The 6,956-nt window shown below is 43.2% G+C and overlaps 1 pseudogene; it reads left to right on the top strand.

Annotated features, from left to right (window-relative positions):
* The first annotated feature begins 4,465 nt into the window (after positions 1–4,465).
* Positions 4,466–6,144, top strand: LOC120703122 (annotated as a pseudogene).
* Positions 6,145–6,956: the final 812 nt, after the last annotated feature.

Raw genomic sequence — 6,956 nt, forward strand, 5'->3', positions numbered from 1 at the left:
AAATGATTTAGCATTATGAACAAATTAGTTATACACATCCGACAATATTCTTATGAGTATATATACACATATTAAACAAATTAATATATAAAAAGTAAATTATAAAAGAACTCTACAAGACAAGTCTATGCTCTACAACTTACATCAATTCATAGTTAACAAGTTAGTTAAACAAAAATATGAATAATAATAATAATAATAAGAAATGGTAAAAAATACAGGAATCTTGCCGTGCTGCGCTGTACCTCTGTGCACTGTGCGCACACGTGCTCTGCGTGTCTGGCCCAGCTACACGGGTGCTGCGCGCCCCACGTGGGCCGCTACTGCATGCTGGCCCTCCGGCCGCGCTTTTTTCTTTTTATATTTAAAAAAAATTAAAATTTTAAAAATATATGTCCGTTTTGAAAATTTTCAAAAATACCCCCGGTCGTCCCCCCATAGGATAACAGGCCCTAAGTGTAATTTTTTTTCTTTAAATTTGCAACGAGGTCCCTTGAAAAAAAGGGGGCCTGTCGCCCCCCCACCCCCCGGGCGACAGGGGTACCCCCTTATATAAGCATCCAACCCCCCATCCCTCCTCATTTGAGCCCGAAAATTCCACCAAAAATCCAAAAAAAAGAGGGGTGAGGAGAAGGGAAGCGGCAACGCCCTGCTGGATTCAGCACTTGTGATCTACAGGTTAGTACATTTAGTTTATATATTTTTCCATTTAAGTAGTACGTATTTAAATAGGAGTAATTTAAGTAGGGGTGAGTAATTTAATTTAATTAGTGTTGTAGTAGAACCATTTAAGTAGGAGTTTAATGATACTTTAGTTTGTAGTTACATAGTAGTAAATTAGTTTAGAAAATTAGTACTACACATTTATTATTACAATTGCAGTACTATTAGAGACGTGTTTATAAATTAATTATGATTTAGAATAGAATTTGGCATATGCAGTATAGAATTTGAGTGTCATCACGTAGTTATAAATACTTATACGTTGTAGTTGAATTTCATACTTAGTTTTTACGGATTATTGAATAAGGTAGTGAAGTAAAGAGTATAACTCGATAAGTATTATGTGATATACAGATATGTCGAGCAAGATGCAGTTTCAAGTATTTTATGGTGACTACAATGTTTTGTATGGGCCAAATGTAGTAGATCTTCCTGCCTTTAAGTGCACATCTAGCGCCATAGATAAACCTCTGGAAAGGAGTTTTGATTCCATATGTAAGTGGCTGCAGCGTGGGTTCCGTGTTGATCCGTTGACACATGTGATCACCGTCCAGTCTCTTGTTAATTGGGAGGTAGAAAGTGATTTATTGGAATTGATGATGATACATAGCACTGATGACTAGCAGAAGTACATGCAAGCAGCTCTAGAGCGTGGGTGGCCTCTGGCCATTCTTGTTCAAATCCGGGAGAAGACACAAAATGAAATCCAACATTGTGCAGATCAAGGAACTCCGAGTATTCAAAGAGAGACCAATTATGTTGAGCAAGATGAGTCAGAAGAGACAGAGAACCAAAACATGGGACCACAGGACCTTGCTGATGAGGGTGAGATGATACATAGCATTGTGGACGAGATGGAGGCAGAAGACCAAACCGCAATAGAGATGGAAGAATATGAGGGCTCATCTGATGACGAGCAGTACTCATTGCCAAAAGAGTGGAAGGAGCATGGTTTTGGAAATCCTGTTGCAGAAGATGTAGGGCATCAGGAGTGGGAGTACGGAGGCAATGATGTAGTGCAAGGTGCAACATATCCAAACATTGAAGCCGTAAAAGATGCTGTGAGACTATGGGCAATATCATTGAAATGAGAATTCAGAGTAATACTCGGTTGTTTCATTTCTTTTTCTTCAATAAGACACCTTACATGAAATTTGTTTTGCAGTCTTCCGATGCTCCAGAAAACTGTGGTTTTACTAGGTGGGTCGATCCTGCACCAATTGATTCTGTTTTGGAGTTCATCGAGTACCTCCAGATAAAGATCTTTGATCTGGAATGCAAGGTGAACCATTATGAGGAAGTGAGCGACGGTAACAAAGATGACGAAGTTAATGATACCAGCAATACTGCCGGCTCACAGGATGAACCATGCACTATTCCTTACTGCAACTGCCCTTGTCACAAGAAGAAGGGCCCTGCGCCTCCGGCACCACCGCCTGCACCACCTGCAATGGGTGGATACTGCGGAGAAGGCTCAACGCAGTTTGCTACGTTGGGGTACGGCTACTAGGGCTACCCTAGTGCTAGTGACATGCTGCATCGTTGTGTTTGTTCTGTTTTTTTTTAAATTACCTAAGGCATGTTAGGTTAGTCCGGAATCTGTTTACCGTAGTTTGCAACGGGTTCTGCCATGCCACTGCATGTGTGATATGTGTTTCATTATCGTTGTATTATGATGTAAAATTTGAAGGTTCACATTATGTAATGCATTTTTTTAGTTCTTATTTCTTATCGTTATATTAATTAAATGTGTGCTTTTTAGTATTCTAGTGACATGAAAAGCTCACAGGCCCATGTCCGTGCCCAGCAGAGGGCTAAGAGGGTCCGACGCCCTAGGGGTGGTTACTTATATCTGAAGTTTGTATCTCTGATGTTTATTTGTAATGAGATAGTTGTGGACCGCTTATTTATACACTTCAACGTTCGCATCTGATCACTCTCGTATTTTCCATTACATACAATACATGGTATGTTTATACTTCGATGCTCCATTACGACTAAGTACGATTCAAACTCGACATTATGTACATGTCCAGTGAATGCAAAGTTAGGTACGAGACATACATACAAGCATAATACAACATTAACAATACTAAATGCGAATACATCTTAAACCGATGAACATCATATGTTATAGATCATGACATGAAATCATCTAGGTCGTCATCCCAGTTGACAGATGGTGCTGCTGCAGGTGGTGTAGTATGGCTCGACGAACCTCTTGCCTTTCCCTTTCTCTCTTTTCTGGATCTACGTTCATGTACAGGAGGAGGAACATCATGTGTTGGAGGCCATGGTTTGGGGGGCATGAAGTCATCCATGTCGTCATCCCAGTTAACACAAGTTTGTGCTGCAGGTGGTGCAACATGACTTGACGAACCTCTTGCCTTTCCCTTTGTCTCTTTTCTGATTCTAAGTTCATGTAAAGGAGGAGGAATATCATGTGTTGGAGGCCATGGTTTGGGGGGCATGAAGTCATCCATGTCGTCATCCCAGTTAACACAAGTTGGTGGTTGAGGTGCTGAAGCATGACTCGACGAACCTCCGGGCATCTGTTCTTGCGCAGGCCAAGTACTATCATCCGAAGATATTATCCACCTCATTCGTCTAGTTTGCGGCATAAGTCCACCGAAGATACATACCAATTTACGGAAATTTGGTATCGTTTTGTTAATCAACTCCGTGTCCTCGGGGTAACCCTAGCATATAATTAAAAACAATATTATTGTTTCGTAAATATGGATTCGAAATGACGGACGGGATTACAACTGAATGAGAGTTACCTTAATGTGCATCTCATGCACCTCTGGCCGCATCCATATTTTAAAAGAACTTTGTATGAATCCAATGATATTAGGATGATTCGCAAGTTCACATACTCTCATGTATATCTTCCGACGTTCTAGCAGGTGTCCCTTTACATCTTGAATTGTAATACCTCGAAATAATGTGAAATCTTTAAACTCTACTACTTTTGACAACACCATATCTATCGTACCATCCGCTAACGGATCCAACTTCTTACTGATAACAAGATGGGTCATGATATCAAGTATTATACTAGATTTTTCTTCGGTCCATGAAAATCCTCCACAATTGGAGGCAACCATTGCCTTATGCTGCAATATCAATAAGGTACTTTCATAATTCTATTCTAATTCATAATTAATTTAAAAACAAGTCTGTAATAGTACTGAAATTGTAATACTAAACGAGTGTTCTAAAACACCAAATCTAATTCAGCTAATCCGCTAATTAAATTAAATTGTTATACAATATCAATGGATTCATACGGAAGTTACCGGTAGATCACAAGTACGCAATTCGGCAGAACTTCGCCGCTTTTCTTCTCCTCACCCCTCTCTTTTTTCCTGAATTTTTAGCCTCAAATGACAACTGGAATGGCGGCGAATGGCGGCCAGGGCTTATATAGGGGGGAGGGGACCCTGTCGCCCCCCCGGGCGACAGGCCCCCTTGCATTTTTTTCCCAGCGACATCGTTGCAAATTTTTTAAAAAAATTCACTTAGGACCTGTCGCCCTATGGGGAGCGACCGGGGGTATTTTTGAAATTTTTAAAAACAGATATATATTTTTGAAATTTTGATTTTTTAAAAATATAAAAAAGAAAAAAGCACCGCCCGGCCATTTTACGCGTCTTATTCTTCAGGCGATGGATCCTGAATATGCAGCCCGCGGGATGTATAGTCGCGGCGGAGACTCGTGGGCTGTTAGACTCGCGGCGCCACCTCTCAAAAAAAAAAAAAAAGACTCGCGGCACCACAGCATTCCCCCGAAACGCCGGCCGCAGCCGCCGCCGCAACGCCATGAACCACCTCCGAAATCGCCTCTCGCCCCTCCTCTCCACACGCCGCTCTCTCCCCACCACCCCCGTCCCCCTCCTCTTACTCTCTCTCCACCGCCTCCTCTCAGCCACCGCCGCCTCCACTTCCCCCAAACCCTTCTCCGTCGAGGAGTACCTCGTCTCCACCTGCGGGCTCACGCGCGCGCAGGCCCTCAAGGCGTCGAAGAATCTCGCCCACCTCAGGTCCCCCTCGAGGCCTGATGCCGTCCTCGCCTTCCTCTCCGCTCTGGGCCTCTCGCGCCCCGACATCGCGGCCCTCGTCGCCGCCGACCCGCGCTTCCTCTGAGCTCGGTGACGCGCTCCCCGCGTCACCGAGCTCAGCGACCTCGGCCTCTCGCGGGCGCAGATCGCGCGCCTCGTCCCGCTCGCCCGCAGTGCCTTCCGCAGCAGCGCCCTCGGCCCCAACCTCGGCCTCTGGCTCCGGGTCATGGGCTCCTTTGATAAGGTGCTCACGGTTCTTAGGCTGAGATGCAACATCCTCGGAAGTGACATCGAGAAGGTGGTCAAGCCCAACCTGGCCCTCCTCCAGCAGTACGGCATACATGCCTGTAATTTCCCCTCCAATTCTTACCTGCCCCTGGTGATGACCAGGGCCCCTGAGCACGTCCAGGCCGTCGTGACACGCATCAGTAAGTTTGGCTTGCGGCAGGACTCGAGGGTGTTCGCCAAAGCGCTCATGGTGTTTGGCGTCCACAGACAGGAGAAGGTTGATGAGAAAATCAGGGCCCTTGAGATGCTTGGCTGGTCTCAGTACGATGTGCTGACGGCTGTAAGGAAGATGCCAAATTTGCTCAACATGTCCAAGGAAAGGTTGCAGAGGAATTTGGATTTCTTGGCCAGGGATGTGGGGCTGGAGATACCTTACATTGCTCAAAGGCCAGTGCTGCTTATGTATAGCCTCGAGAGCAGGTTGATACCCCGCCATCACTTGATCAAGATTCTCAACGCAAAGGGAATGCTTAGTGATAAGTTTGACTTATATTCTGTGTTTGCCCTCTCTGAGAAAAAGTTCCTGGACAGGTTCATGAATCCTTACAAGCATATGGTTCCAGGCCTTGCTGATGCTTATGCTTCTAGCTGTGCTGGGAAAGTACCCCATGGACATACCTATCTGATATGATAAAAGGGAAGTAGTTTAGTTCAAAAAAAATAAAGGGAAGTAGAGGATATGCTGAAGTTCTGCTGGGATTGTACCAATAGGACTGATGTTAGTGAAAATGCAATGATGGTTTTAAGGTTTGCTTTCCCGGTGCTAATTGTTCACATGTTTTACAAATTTGTTGTAGGTGCTCCACTGTAGTGTTACAGTCACTGACTAATTAATGAATATTGCAGGGCTAGTCTCTGGTCCCAATCCAGTCCCATGTGGGGCATTTAGGAATGGCATTTCCAAGTGCAACATGTTTGATGTAATATGGGGTGTGTAACTTTGTTCTTTGGTTCTCACTATTAATTTTGCTTATCCTGAATGGTTAATATGTTCTGGGGAACAATGGAGATGATAATTAAACACCTCAAGGTGCTCGCACCTTGACAGTCAGGGCTATTGTTGTGGTAATTATTTTCTTTGGTTATGCTAATGTTTGAATAAGTGCATGTCTAATATATCATAACTTATGAAATTGACTTGGATAGACAGTTGGATAGACAGTGATCACCATTATGATCACACTTGTTGCTTTTGTTAACAAACGGTGAATTGAATACATATTATTTGTCCTGGTGGTGAATTAGTCTTCCTAGATTGAGTTTAGAGATTAGAAACTATTTTTTGAGAAGGAAGAGAGTAGAACTGGGCCTTAAATTTATTCAATATGACTTTGTGATCAGAACATACCATGGGTTAGTGAAGCAGCTGGATTCGTTGTTCAGGAGGGAAGTTGCAATAATAAGATGAGTAAAATGCACCGTGGGCACCTGAACTTTCAGCGCTGTGTCAAATAGGTCCATGAACTTAGAAACCAGATATCTAGCCCCTCGAACTTGCGAACCCGTTCGCCTCAGGAACAGTCCGGTTTTTGTATGGCTTGCATGGCACTGTGCGGCCGGGATTTGCTACAGTAACCCCGGGGTTGCTACAGTAACCGCGGTTTTGTTTTTCCTTTTCTAATTTATTTTGACTGAATCTTTGGAAAATCATAACTCTTTGATACGACATCGGATGAAGATGATTTTTATATGAAAATTGTAGCCCTCAACGAGATCTACAACTTTCTAGTTTTGAATTTTTCATTTGACGATGTTAAGGTGCTCAAAAAAATTATATAAAATTACAGCACTATAATAATCGCGTACTTTTGCTTGTCGCATTAGAAAATTAATATATTTTCTGTTTGTTATCAAATGAAGACACTTTGTATACTAAAATTT

This window comes from Panicum virgatum, chromosome 4K, assembly GCF_016808335.1.
Source record: "Panicum virgatum strain AP13 chromosome 4K, P.virgatum_v5, whole genome shotgun sequence".
NCBI classification, from domain to species: domain Eukaryota; kingdom Viridiplantae; phylum Streptophyta; class Magnoliopsida; order Poales; family Poaceae; genus Panicum; species Panicum virgatum.